This window comes from Arachis hypogaea, chromosome 20, assembly GCF_003086295.3.
Source record: "Arachis hypogaea cultivar Tifrunner chromosome 20, arahy.Tifrunner.gnm2.J5K5, whole genome shotgun sequence".
NCBI lineage: Eukaryota > Viridiplantae > Streptophyta > Magnoliopsida > Fabales > Fabaceae > Arachis > Arachis hypogaea.
The window spans coordinates 97,184,852-97,198,014 of NC_092055.1; the positions used below are offsets into that span (position 1 = coordinate 97,184,852).

General features: G+C 38.5%; 1 non-coding gene across 1 annotated transcript; it reads right to left on the reverse strand.

Annotated features, from left to right (window-relative positions):
- Positions 1 to 6,448: 6,448 nt before the first annotated feature.
- Positions 6,449 to 6,556, reverse strand: LOC112788632 (small nucleolar RNA R71). The gene has a single exon (XR_003195989.1). It is a non-coding gene; the product is annotated as a small nucleolar RNA R71 (small nucleolar RNA).
- Between the last annotated feature and the right edge of the window lie 6,607 nt (positions 6,557 to 13,163).

Consider the following 13,163-nt stretch of genomic DNA (forward strand, 5'->3'; position numbering starts at 1 on the left):
CCTTGGATAGCTCTACAGGTGGATCCCTCTACTTAAAGAAAATGCATGTAGAAGCCAGAGAACTCATTGAGATGGTTATGAACAACCAATTCATGTACACCTCTGAGAGGAATCCTGTAAATCATGGAACCTCTCAGAAGAAAGGAGTTTATGAAGATGAGACTCTGAATGCCATTCTGGCTCAGAATAAGATCCTGACCCAACAGGTCATCATGATCTTCAACATCTCACTGGGATGTAAACTGCAGGTGGCAGTAATCAGGAAGCTTCTCTTGAAGAAGAAGCTTATGATCCTGATCAACCCATCATGGAGGAGGTGAATTACATGGGAGAAGCCTATGGAAACCCTTACAACCCTTCATGGAGGAACCATCCTAACCTCTCATGGAAGGATCAATAGAAACCTCTGCAAGGTTTCAATCAAGGTGGTAAGAACCAGAATAGGTTCAACAACAGACCACCATTTCCATCTTCTTAAGGGAATATGGAAACCTCTAAGAAGAACCTTTCTAACTTAGCCACTCTAGTCTCCAGCCTCACTAAGACCACCCACAGTTTCATTAATGAAACAAGATCCTCCATTAGAAATTTGGAGGTACAAGTTGGTCAATTGAGCAAGAGGATCCCTGAGACCCCTCCTGACACTCTTTCCAGTAATACTGAGGTTAATCCTAGAGAAGAGTGCAAGGCCATAACCATGGAGGTTGAGGCCGAATTGGAGGAGAATGGGAAAGCATTAAATGCCAGTGAAAAAGCCTTCACTGGGCGTTCAACGCCCACCAGCCTAGGGAAGCTGGCGTTGAACGCCAGCAAGGACATCCCTGCTGGGCGTTCAACGCCCAAAATGCTAGAGGGACTAGCGTTTAATGCTAGTCAAGGTGGACAGCAAGGGCATTCAACACCTACTAAGCTAACAAAGCTGGCGTTGCATTCCAGTCAAAGCACACCCTCTGAGTGCTTAAAGCCCACTCAAGATCCCTCTAGCCCAGAACCAAAGGAAACCATAAAGACTATAGAGGTTCCTTTGAATGCACTTCTGCAGTGCATAAGTTCTGATGACTACTCATCCTCGAGTGAGGATGAAGACACTAGGGAAGAGCAAGTTGCTCATTTCCTAGGAGCTCTAATGAAGCTGAATGCCAAGCTCTTTGGTACAAAGCCTCTGGAGGAAGAACTTTCACGGCTTACCAAAAAACTCCATGCTTTGGTTCAGCAAGAGCTACCTCAGAAGCTTCTAGACTCTGGATGCTTTCTGATTCCTTACACCATAGGCACTATGACCTTTGAAAAGGCTCTATGTGACCTAGGGTCAAGCATCAACCTCATGCCACTCTCTCTAATAGAGAAGCTGGGAATCCTTGAGGTACAAACTACGATGGCAGATAAGACCATGAAAAAGCCATATGGCTTAGTGGAGGATGTCTTGGTTAAAGTTGAAAACCACTACATCCCTACAAACTTCATTGTCTTGGACATAAGAGAGGATGAGGATGACTGTATCATCCTTGGAAGACCTTTCCTAGCCACAGCTAATACTATCATTGATGTGGCTAAAGGAGAACTAACCCTAAAGTTAGGGGAGGATCACATCTTATTCAAGATGCCTCATCCCAATTCTCCCTCTAAAAGAGAGATAACAGTGCAACACCTAGTGTGCAAACCCTCTCTTTTTATGCAGAGCTCTGCAGAGCCCCCAGACATCAATTTTAGGTTTGATGTTGGGTAGCCCTTAACAAGCTCCGAGCACAAAGGTACTAAAAAGAGAGTACATAAAGGCTGGAAGGACAAGAAAGTACCAACTGAAAGCCTCTCACCTGGCATGAGTGTTGTCTTCACTAAGAATCCAGTCCTGACACATACAGTGAGCCGTGTCCTATCTCTAGAGCATGTAGAGCTCATTCATGAGAGGACAAGAAGAAAATTCACTGTAAGGGGCAAAAATCTGAGCCCTTACTCACCTCCTTAAGGAGCTGAAGGTCAAGCTAGTGACTTTAAAAGAGCGCTTGTTGGGAGGCAACCCAACTTTACTCAACCATTTATTTTCTTTTTGTTTTTCCTTTCAATTGTCAGAGTCATGATCATGTGCACCAGTCAAGAGACAGATTTCATAGAAGTGAAGACAGAACACTCCAAGTGGAGTGTTAAAGTTGAACACCAGCGAGGAAGCCCTCCTTGGCGTTCAACGCCCCAAGAGGGGAGCATTGCTGGTGTTGAATGCCAGCCAGGGAGCAGCCCCTGGGCGTTCAAACGCCAATGCAAAGAAGCAGGAAATCTGGAATTCCCTAGCCTCTCAGGACTAAGAGGTCCCACAGAAGTTCCACCTACCCCACCTTCTTCCACTCTAATTTGCTCGAGGATGAGCAAAAATTTTAAGTTTGGTGTTGCAAAAGCTTTGCTTTGTGACTTCTACCACTCTTAAGTATAGAAGAAGAGGATGGAGCAAACTAGGAAGCATGCACATAAGCATGTGCAGCCGCCTCAACAAAGACAAAGGAGTGACATAGAAGAGATCAAGTACTACATTGGATCCTCAAGAAGGAGCACTAGCCACCATCATTCAGGTGGATTCGTTCTCTTTTACTCCTTTTCTGTTATTTTTCTATTTTCTGTCTGTCTTTTTATCTGTTTTTTTGTTCTAGTTGCATGATCATTTGCATTAATGACTTTAAGTTGTAAAATATTCCATATATCTCTCACCTTGCTTATATAAAAAAAAATTTATCTGAAAGGAATTGAGAGATGCATGAATTTCAATTTTAAAATAAGATTATTTTAATTAGTTTGATGCGGTGTCATTTGCTTTTGTTTTCTGAATAAATGAAATAAACAGTAAATATTTGAAGTTGTAATTTTAGAATGTTAGCTCCTGAAAGGATAAGGAAAAAGGAAAAATATTATTGATAATCTGAAAAATATGAAAATTGATTCTTGAAGCAAGAAAAAGCAACAAAAAGCAAAAGAAAAAGCATGTTGCAAAAAAAATTACTATGCATGCAAGAAAGGAAAAAATGGCAAAAAAGAAAAGAAAAGAAAAAAAAATAATAAAATAGAAAAATCCATTACTGCCAAAAAATGCAGAAAAAGGAGGGCAGATTGAAAAAGCCAGAAACTCTTTAAACCAAAAGGTAAGGGTAAAAGACCCAGGGCTTTGATCATCAATGGATAGGAGGACCCAAATGAATAAAATCCTGGCCTAAGCGGCTAATCCAAGCTGTCCCTAACCATGTGCTTGTGGCGTGAAGGTGTCAAGTGAAAAGCTTGAGACTGAGCGGTTAAAGTCGTGGTCCAAAGCAAAAGAGTGTACTTAAGAACTCTGGACACCTCAATCTGGGGACTCTAGCAAAACTGAGTCACAATCTGAAAAGGTTCACCCAGTTAACGTGTCTGTGGCATGAATGTATCCGGTGGTAATACTGAAAAATAGAGTGCTTAGGGTCACGGCCAAGACTCAGAAAGCTGTGTTCAAGAATCAAAATAAGCGTAACAAGGAGAGTCAATAATATCATCTAGATTCTAAGTTCCTAAAAGATGCCAACATCTCTGAATTTCAATGTATAGTGAGATGCCAAAACTATTCAGAAGCAAAAAGCTACTAAGTCCCGCTCATCTGATTTTAATTAAGCTTCATTTGAAACTTAGAAATTTATTGTATCTTAATTTTCTTTTTTTATCCTACTTTGTTTTTAGTTTCTTGGGGACAGGCAACGGTTTAAGTTTGGTGTTGTGATGAGTGGATATTTTATACGCTTTTTGGTATCACTTTCATATAGTTTTTAGAAGTTTTTATTTAGTTTTTATTAAGTTTTTATAGGTTTTAGTGCTAAACTTACATTTTCGGATTCTACTATGAGTTTTTGTATTTTTGAGCAATTTCAGGTATTTTCTGGTTGAAATTGAGGAGCTGATGAGGGAAAATCGATTCCACACAAACTAACCGGCAAGTGTACTGGGTCGCATCAAGTAGTAAAACTCACAAAAGTGAGGTTGATCCCACAGGGATTGATGGATTAAGCAACTTTAGTATGGTGAAAATTTTAGATAAGCTAATATTGATGAATTGGGTGAAATTGGATTGACAGAAAGTAAATTGCTAAGAAATTTAAAGTGCAGAATAAAAATTAGCTGAAACTTAAGCGGCAAGAAATTTAAATTGCTGAAACTTAAAGAACAAGAAATTAAAAGAAGAATTGAGATTATAATTGTGCGTACCAAGTTTTTGGCGCCATTGAGATCACAATTTCGTGCACCAAGTTTTTGGCGCCGTTGCCGGGGATTGTTCAAGTTTGGACAACTGATGGTTCATCTTGTTGCTCAGATTAGGTAATTTTATTTTAATTTTAAGCTTTTTGTTTTTATTATTTTTGTTTTCAAAAAATTTTCAAAAAAATAAATTATTCTATGACTTCAGAATTTTTAAGAATGAATTCTAGAGTTTCATCATGATCTGTTGAAGCCTGGCTGGCTGTTAAACCATGTCTAATTTTTGGACTGAGGCTTCCACTTATCATGGCAAGAGCCCTTGGACTCTCATCTAAGCAGTTGTTGTATGTCTGATTTGTATGCCGAAGCTTGGCTGGCCATTGGCCATGTCTAGTGTTTTGGACCGAAGCTTGGCTGGCCATTGGCCATGTCTAGTAAGCCATATCTAATTCCTGGACCGGAGTTTTAGACTAACATTGCATGATTCCTGGAATTCTTATTAGAAATTTTGAATTTATTTATTTTTCTTTTCCTAATTAATTTTCAAAAATCCAAAAAAAATTTAATAAAATCATAAAACCAAAAAAAAAAAATTTTGTGTTTCTTGTTTGAGTCTAGTGTCAAATTGTAAGTTAGTGTCAATTGCATCTTTTTAACTTTTCTTTAAATTTTCGAAGAACACCTGCATGGAACTATTCTTCATGATCTTCAAGTTGTTCTTGATGATCTTCTTTGTTTGATCTTTGCAATTTTATGTTTTGTGTCTTTCCTTGTTTTTCATATGCATTTTCAATTTATTAGTATCTTAACATTAAAAATTTTTAAGTTTGGTGTCTTACATGTCTTTCTTTTCTTAAAATTTTTTAAAAATAAGTTTTTGGTGTTCATCTTGACATTCAAAGTGTTCTTGCATGCATTTTTTATTTCGATCTTAAATTTTCATGTTTTGCATCATTTTTTATGTTTTTCTCTCTCCTTATTAAAAATTCAAAAATTAAAAAATATCTTTCCCTTTTTTTTCACTCATAAATTTCAAAAAATTGAGTTGATGTAGTAAAAAATTTTAAAAATTTAGTTATTTCTTATGAGTCAAGTCAAATTTTCAATTTAAAAATCTTATCTTTTCAAAACCTTTTCAAAAATCAAATCTTTCTCATCTTTTTTATTAATATTTTCGAAAATTTTTTAAAAAATGATTTTCAAAATCTTTTTCTTAATTTCATTTCATAATTTCAAATTCATTACTAACAATTAATGTCATTGATTCAAAAATTTTAAAGTTTGTTACTTGCCTATTAAGAAAGGTTCAATCTTTAAATTTTAGAATCATATCTTTTAGTTTCTTGTTAGTCAAGTAATCAACTTTAATTTTTCAAAAATCAAATCTTTTTAATTTCCTTTTTAAATCTTTTTTCAAAATAAATTTCAAATCACATCTTTTTCAAAATCAACTTCAAAATCTTTTTTAACTTCTTATCTTTTCAAAATTGATTTTCAAATCTTTTTCAATTAATCTCATCTTTTTGTTTGATTCTTATCTTTTTCAAAACTACCTAACTAATTTTCTCTCTCTAATTTTCGAAAACTCCTCACCCTTTTTTTTAAATTCTTTTAATTAACTAATTGTTTCAAATTTTAATTTTAATTTTATTTCTCTTTTTAATTTTCAAATTCTAACTAATATTTGAAATAAAAACAAAAATATTTTCCTTTTATTTTAAATTAAATTCGAATTCTCTCCCCCTCTCACATCTCCTTTTATTTATTTATCTACTAACACTTCTCTCCCATCTAAAATTCGAACCACATCTTCTTCTCTGTGTTCAAATTTTTCTCTTCTCCTTCTTCTATTCTTCTCTTCTTATACTCACATAAGGAATCTCTATACTGTGACATAGAGGATTTCATATTTTCTTTTCTGTTCTCTTCTTTTTTATATGAGCAGGAACAAGGATAAGAATATTCTTGTTGAAGCTGATCCTGAACCTGAAAGGACTCTGAAGAGGAAGCAAAGGGAAGCTTAAGCACAACTCTCTTGAGAGAACCTGACAGAAATTTTTGAAAAAGAGGGAGACATGGCCGAACCTAATAACAATGGTGGAGATGCAAGGAAGATGCTTGGTGACTTTATTGCACCCTCTTCTAACTTCTATGGAAGAAGCATCTCACAACCTAGGATAGCCTGAACTCTTAGGATAAGCTGGTCAGTGCTTTTTTGGCCAAATTCTTTCCACCTCAAAAGATGATCAAACTTAGAGTGGAAATCCAAACCTTCAGACAGAAGGAAGGAGAATCCCTCTATGAAGCTTGGGAAAGATATAAGGAACTGATCAAAAGGTGCCCTATTGACATGCTTCCAGAATGGAGCATCGTATGTATATTCTATGATGGTCTGTCTGAGTTGTCAAAAATGTCATTAGACCATTCTGCAGGAGGATCTCTTCATCTGAAAACCCCTGTAGAAGCTCAGGAACTCATTGAAATGGTTACAAATAACCAGTTTATGTACACCTATGAGAGGAATCCTGTGAACAATGGAACACCTCAGAAGAAGGGAGTTCTTAAAATTGATACTCTGAATGCTATATTGGCTCAGAACAAAATATTGACTCAGCAAGTTAATATGATTTCTCAGAGTCTGAATGGATTGTAAGCTGCATCCAACAGTACTAAAGAAGCATCTTCTGAAGAAGAAGCTTATGATCCTGAGAATCCTGCAATGGCAGAGGTGAATTACATGGGAGAATCCTATGGAAACACCTATAATCCTGCATGGAGAAATCATCTAAATTTTTCATAGAAGGACCAACAGAAGCCTCAACAAAGCTTCAATAATAATGGTGAAAGAAATAAGTTTAGCAATAGCAAGCTTTTTCCATCATCTTCTCAGCAACAAACAGAGAATTCTGAACAGAGCCATTCTGGCCTGGCAACCATGGTCTCTAATCTATCCAAGACCACACTATGTTTCATGAATGAAACAAGGTTCTCCATTAGAAATTTGGAGGCACAGGTGGGTCAGTTGAGTAAGAAAATTACTGAAACTCCTCCCAGTACTCTCCCAAGCAATACAGAAGAAAACCCCAAGAGAGAATGCAAGGCCATAACCATGACCAATATGGCCGAACCTGAAGAGAGTGAAGAGGATGTGAGTCCCAGTGAGAAAAGCCTCATGGAACGTCCTCTGGACAGAAAGGAGTTTCCCTTAGAAGAACCAAAGGAATCTGAGGCTCATACAGAGACCATAGAGATTCCATTGAACTTTCTTCTGCCATTCATGAGCTCTAATGAATACTCTTCCTCTTAAGAGGATGAAGACATCACTGAAGAGTAAGTTGCTAAGTATCTAGGAGCAATCATGAAGCTGAATGCCAAGTTGTTTGGTAATGAGACTTGGGAGGATGAACCCCCTTGTTCACCAATGAACTGAGTGAATTAATGAGGCAGACATTACCTCAGAAGAAACTGGATCCCGGAAAATTCTTCATACCTTGTACCATAGGCACCATGACCTTTGAGAAGGCTCTGTGTGACCTGGGGTCAGGGATAAACCTCATGCCACTCTCTGTAATGGAGAAATTGGGAATCTTTGAGGTACAAGCTGCAAGAATCTCACTGGAGATGGCAGACAAATCAATGAAATAGGCTTATGGACTAGTAGAGGACGTGCTAGTAAAGGTTGAAGGCCTTTATATCATTGCTGATTTCATAATCCTAGACACTGGGAAGGATGAGGATGAATCCATCATCCTTGGCAGACCCTTCCTAGCCACAGCAAAAGCTGTGATTGATGTTGACAGAGGAGAGTTGGTCCTTCAATTGAATGAGGACTACCTTGTATTCAAGACTCAAGGTTCTCCTTCTGTAACCATGGAGAGGAAGCATAAAAAGCTTCTCTCAATACAGAGTCAAACAGAACCCCCATATTCAAACTCTAAGTTTGGTGTTGGGAAGTGGTGCACGAATTGTGAATCACACTTTTCACAACTCGTACCACTAACCAGCAAGTGCACTGGATCGTCCGAGTAATACCTTACGTGAGTAAGGGTCGAATCCCATGGAGATTGTTAGTTTGAAGCAATCTATGGTTATCTTGTAAATCTTAGTCAGGAGGTCAATTATAATTATCAGTTTGAATTGCGAAAAATAAAAGAGCACTAATTAAATACTTGTTCTGCAGTAATGGAGAATATGTTGGAGTTTTGGAGATGCTTTGTCTTCTGAATCTCTGCTTTTTCCCTGCTTTCTTCTTCACGCACGCAAGGTTCCTCCTATGGCAAGCTGTGTGTTGGTGGATCACCGTTGTCAATGGCTACCATCCGTCCTCTCAGTGAAAAGGGTCCAGGTGCCCTGTCACCGCACGGCTAATCATCTGTCGGTTCCCACTCATGCTGGAATAGGATCCATTGATCCTTTTGCGTCTGTCACTATGCCCAGCCCTTGTGAGTTTGAAGCTCGTCACAGTCATTCAATCCCTGAATCTTACTCGGAATACCACAGACAAGGTTTAGACTTTCCGAATTCTCAAGAATGCTGCCAATGGATTCTAGCTTATACCACGAAGATTCTGATTAAGAAATCCAAGAGATATTCATTCAATCGAAGGTAGAACGGAGGTGGTTGTCAGGTATGCGTTCATAGGTTGAGGATGATGATGAGTGTCATGGATCATCACATCCATCATATTGAAGTGCGAATAAACATCTTAGATAGAAACAAGCGTGTTTGAATAGAAAACAGAAATAGTTGCCTTAATTCATCGAAACACAGTAGAGCTCCTCACCCCTAACAATGGAGTTCAGAGACTCATGCCGTCAAAGAGTACAAAGTTCAGATCTAAAAAATGTCATGAGGTGTGAAAATAGACCTCTAAAAGTTGTTTAAATACTAAACTAGTAACCTAGGGTTACAGAAAATAAATAAACTATGATAGATGGTGCAGAAATCCACTTATGAAGCCCACTTGGTGTATGTTGGGGCTGAGACTTAAGCTTCTCACGTGCCTAGGCTGTTTTTGGAGTTAAACGCCAGGTTGTAACCTGTTTCTGGCATTCAACTCCCATTTGTAACCTGTTTCTGGCGTTTGACACCAGACTGCAACATGGAACTGGCGTTGAACGCCAGGTTACGTCATCTATCCTTGAGAAAGGTATGAACTATTATATATTGCTGAAAAGCCCTGGATGTCTACTTTCCAACACAATTGAAAGCGCGCCATTTGGAGTTCTGTAGCTCCAGAAAATCCACTTTGAGTGCAACGAGGTCAGAATCCAACAGCATCAGCAGTCCTTTTTCAGCCTGAATCAGATTTTTTATCAGCTCCCTCAATTTCAGCCAAAAAATACTTGAAATTATAGAAAAACACACAAACTCATAGTAAAGTCCAGAATTGTGATTTTTATTTAAAAACTAATAGAAATATAATAAAAACTAACTAAATTACACTGAAAACATACTAAACACAATACCAAAAAGCGTATAAATTATCCGCTCATCACAACACCAAACTTAAATTGTTGCTTGTCCCCAAGCAACTAAAAAAAAGTAGGATAAAAAGAAGAGAATATACAATGAATTCCAAAAACATCTATGAAGATTAGTCTTAATTAGATGAGCGGGGCTATTAGCTTTTTGCCTCTTGAATAGTTTTGGCATCTCACTTTATCCATTGAGGTTCAGAATGATTGGCATCTATAGGAACTCAGTATTTAGATAGTCTTAATGATTCTCCTAGTTTAGTATGTTGATTCTTGAACACAGCTACTTTATGAGTCTTGGCCGTGGCCCTAAGCACTCTGTTTTCCAGTGTTACCACCGGATACATACATGCCACAGACACATAACTGGGTGAACCTTTTCAGATTATGACTCAGCTTTGCTAAAGTCCCCAATTAGAGGTGTCCAGGATTCTTAAACACACTCTGTTTTTGCTTTGGACCTTACTTTAACCGCTCAGTCTCAAGTTTTCACTTGACACCTTCACGCCACAAGCACATGGTTAGGGATAGCTTGGTTTAGCCGCTTAGGCCAGGATTTTATTCCTTTAGGCCCTGCTATCCACTGATGCTCAAAGTCTTGGATCCTTTTTATTTACCCTTGCCATTTAGTTTTAAGGGTCAATGGCTTTTTGCTCTTGCCATTTGGTTTAAAGAGCTTTTGGCTTTTTCTGCTTACGTTTTTTTTTTCTAATTTTTTTTTGCATATATTTTTTTTCTGCAAGCTTTTGTATTCACTGCTTTTTCTTGCTTCATGAATCATTTTTATGATTTTTCAGATTATCAAATAACATGTCTCCTGTTCATGATTCTTTCAAGAGCCAACATATTTAACATTCATAAACAGCAACTTCAAAAGACATATGCACTGTTCAAGCATTAATTCAGAAAACAAAAAGTGTTGCCACCACATCAAAATAATTAAACTATTTTAAAATTCGAAAATTCATGTACTTCTTTTTCTTTTTCAGAAAACATTTTTCATTTAAGAAAGGTGATGGATTCAGAGGACATTCATATCTTTAAGACATAGACACTTAGATACTAGTGATCATATAGTAAAGACACAAATATAAATAAAACATAAAGCATAATAAACGAAAAACAGGAAAAAAAGAACAAGGAGATTAAGGAACGGGTCCACCTTAGTGAGGGTGGTGTCTTCCTCTTCTTGAAAAACCAATGGTGCTCTTGAGCTCCTCTATGTCTCTTCCTTGTCTTTGTTGCTCCTAATAGTTTTGTGGAGGGAAGTGCATCCCTTGAGGCATTAGTGGTTATGAAAAAAAAAACAATGCTTTTTCCACACCAAACTTAGAAGGTTTGCTCGTCCCCGAGCAAAAGAAGAGAGAAAGTAGTAGAAGAAGAAGAAAATGGAGGAGATGGGGGAAGAAGATGTATTCGGCCAAGTGGAAGAAGAGATGGTTGTGTTGTGTGAAAATGAAGAAGGAAAGGTAGGGATCCTGTGGGGTCCACAGATCCTGAGGGGATCCTGTGGGGTTCACAGATCTTCAGGGGATCCTGTAGGGTCCACAGATCAAGTGGGGTCAAGGACTTAACATCCCTGCTCCAATCAGGCGTGTAAAACGCCCTTGCTGTGCAATCCCGGCGTTTAACACCAGACTGCTGCCTGTTTCTGGCGTTAAACGCCCAAATGTAGCTTGTTTCTGGCGTTTAATGTCAGGTAGATGCTTGTTTCTGGCGTTAAACGCCAGCTTGGTGCCTGTTTCTGGCGTTAAACGCCAGATAGATGCTTGTTTCTGGCGTTTAAATGCCAGAATACTCCTCCTCTAGGGTGTGCTGTTTTTGTTGCTATTTTTCATTCTGTTTTTTATTTTTCAGTAGTTTTTGTGACTTTACATGATCATCAACCTTAAGAAGACATAAAATAGCAATGGAAAATAAATAGATATAATTAAATAACATTGGGTTGCCTCCCAACAAGCGCTTCTTTATTGTCATTAGCTGGACCTTGCTGAGCTTTTAATCTAGCCTCAGCCTTGAGCACTCTTGCTCAACATTGCCTTCAAGATAGTGCTTGATTCTCTGTCCATTAACAATGAACTTCTTATTAGAATCAATGTCTTGAAGCTCCACATAGCCATATGGTGATACACTTGTAATCACATATGGTCCCCTCCACCGGGATTTCAGTTTCTCGGGGAATAGCCTGAGCCTAGAGTTAAACAGCAGAACCTTCTGTCCTGGTTCAAAGACTCTAGATGACAGCTTTCTGTCATGCCACCTTTTTGCTTTTTCTTTGTAAAGCTTGGCATTTTCGAAAGCAGTGAGTCTGAATTCCTCTAGCTCATTCAGCGGGAGCAATCTTTTTTCTCCAGCTAATTTGGCATCAAAGTTTAGGAATCTGGTTGCCCAGTAGGCCTTATGCTCCAGTTCCACGGGCAGATGACAGGCCTTACCATACACAAGCTGGTATGGAGAGGTCCCTATAGGAGTCTTGAATGCTGTTCTGTAAGCCCACAGAGCATCATGCAAGCTTCTTGCCCAATCCTTTCAACGGGTACTTACAGTCCGTTCTAGGATTCTTTTTAGTTCTCTATTAGAGACTTCAGCTTGCCCATTTGTCTATGGATGGTATGGAGTTGCCACCTTGTGGCTAATTCCATACCGGACCATAGCAGAGTAAAGTTGTTTGTTGCAAAAGTGAGTGCCCCCATCACTAATTAGTGCTCTAGGGACACCAAACCTGCTGAAGATATATTTCTGGAGGAACTTTAGCATGGTCTTAGTATCATTAGTGGGTGTGGCAATGGCCTCTACCCATTTGGATACATTGTCGACTGCCACCAGAATATAAATGTTTGAGTATGATGGTGGGAAAGGCCCCATGAAGTCAATACCCCATACATCAAACAACTCAATCTCCAAGATCCCTTGCTGAGGCATGGCGTAACTATGAGGCAGATTACCATCTCTCTGGCAGCTATCACAGTTACGCACAAACTCTCGGGAGTCTTTATAGAGAGTGGGCCAGTAGAAGCCACATTGGAGGACTTTTGTAGCTGTTCGCTCACCTCCGAAATGTCCTCCATATTATGATCCATGAAAATGCCATAGGATCTTCTGTGCTTCTTCTCTGGGCACACACCTACGGATTATTCCGTCTGCACATCTCTTAAAGAGATATGGTTCATCCCATAAGTAGTACTTTGCATCAGTGATTAATTTTTTCTTTTGTTGCCTGCTGTACTCTTTGGGTATGAACCTTGCAGCTTTATAGTTTGCAATGTCTGCAAACCATGGTGTTTCCTGAATGGCAAACAAATGCTCATCCGGAAAGGTTTCAGAGATCTCAATAGAGGGAGAGGACGCCCCTTCTACTGGTTCTATCCGGGACAGATGATCAGCCACTTGGTTCTCTGTCCCTTTTCTGTCTCTTATTTCTATATCAAACTCTTGCAGAAGCAACACCCATCTTATGAGCCTGGGCTTTGAATCCTGCTTTGTGAG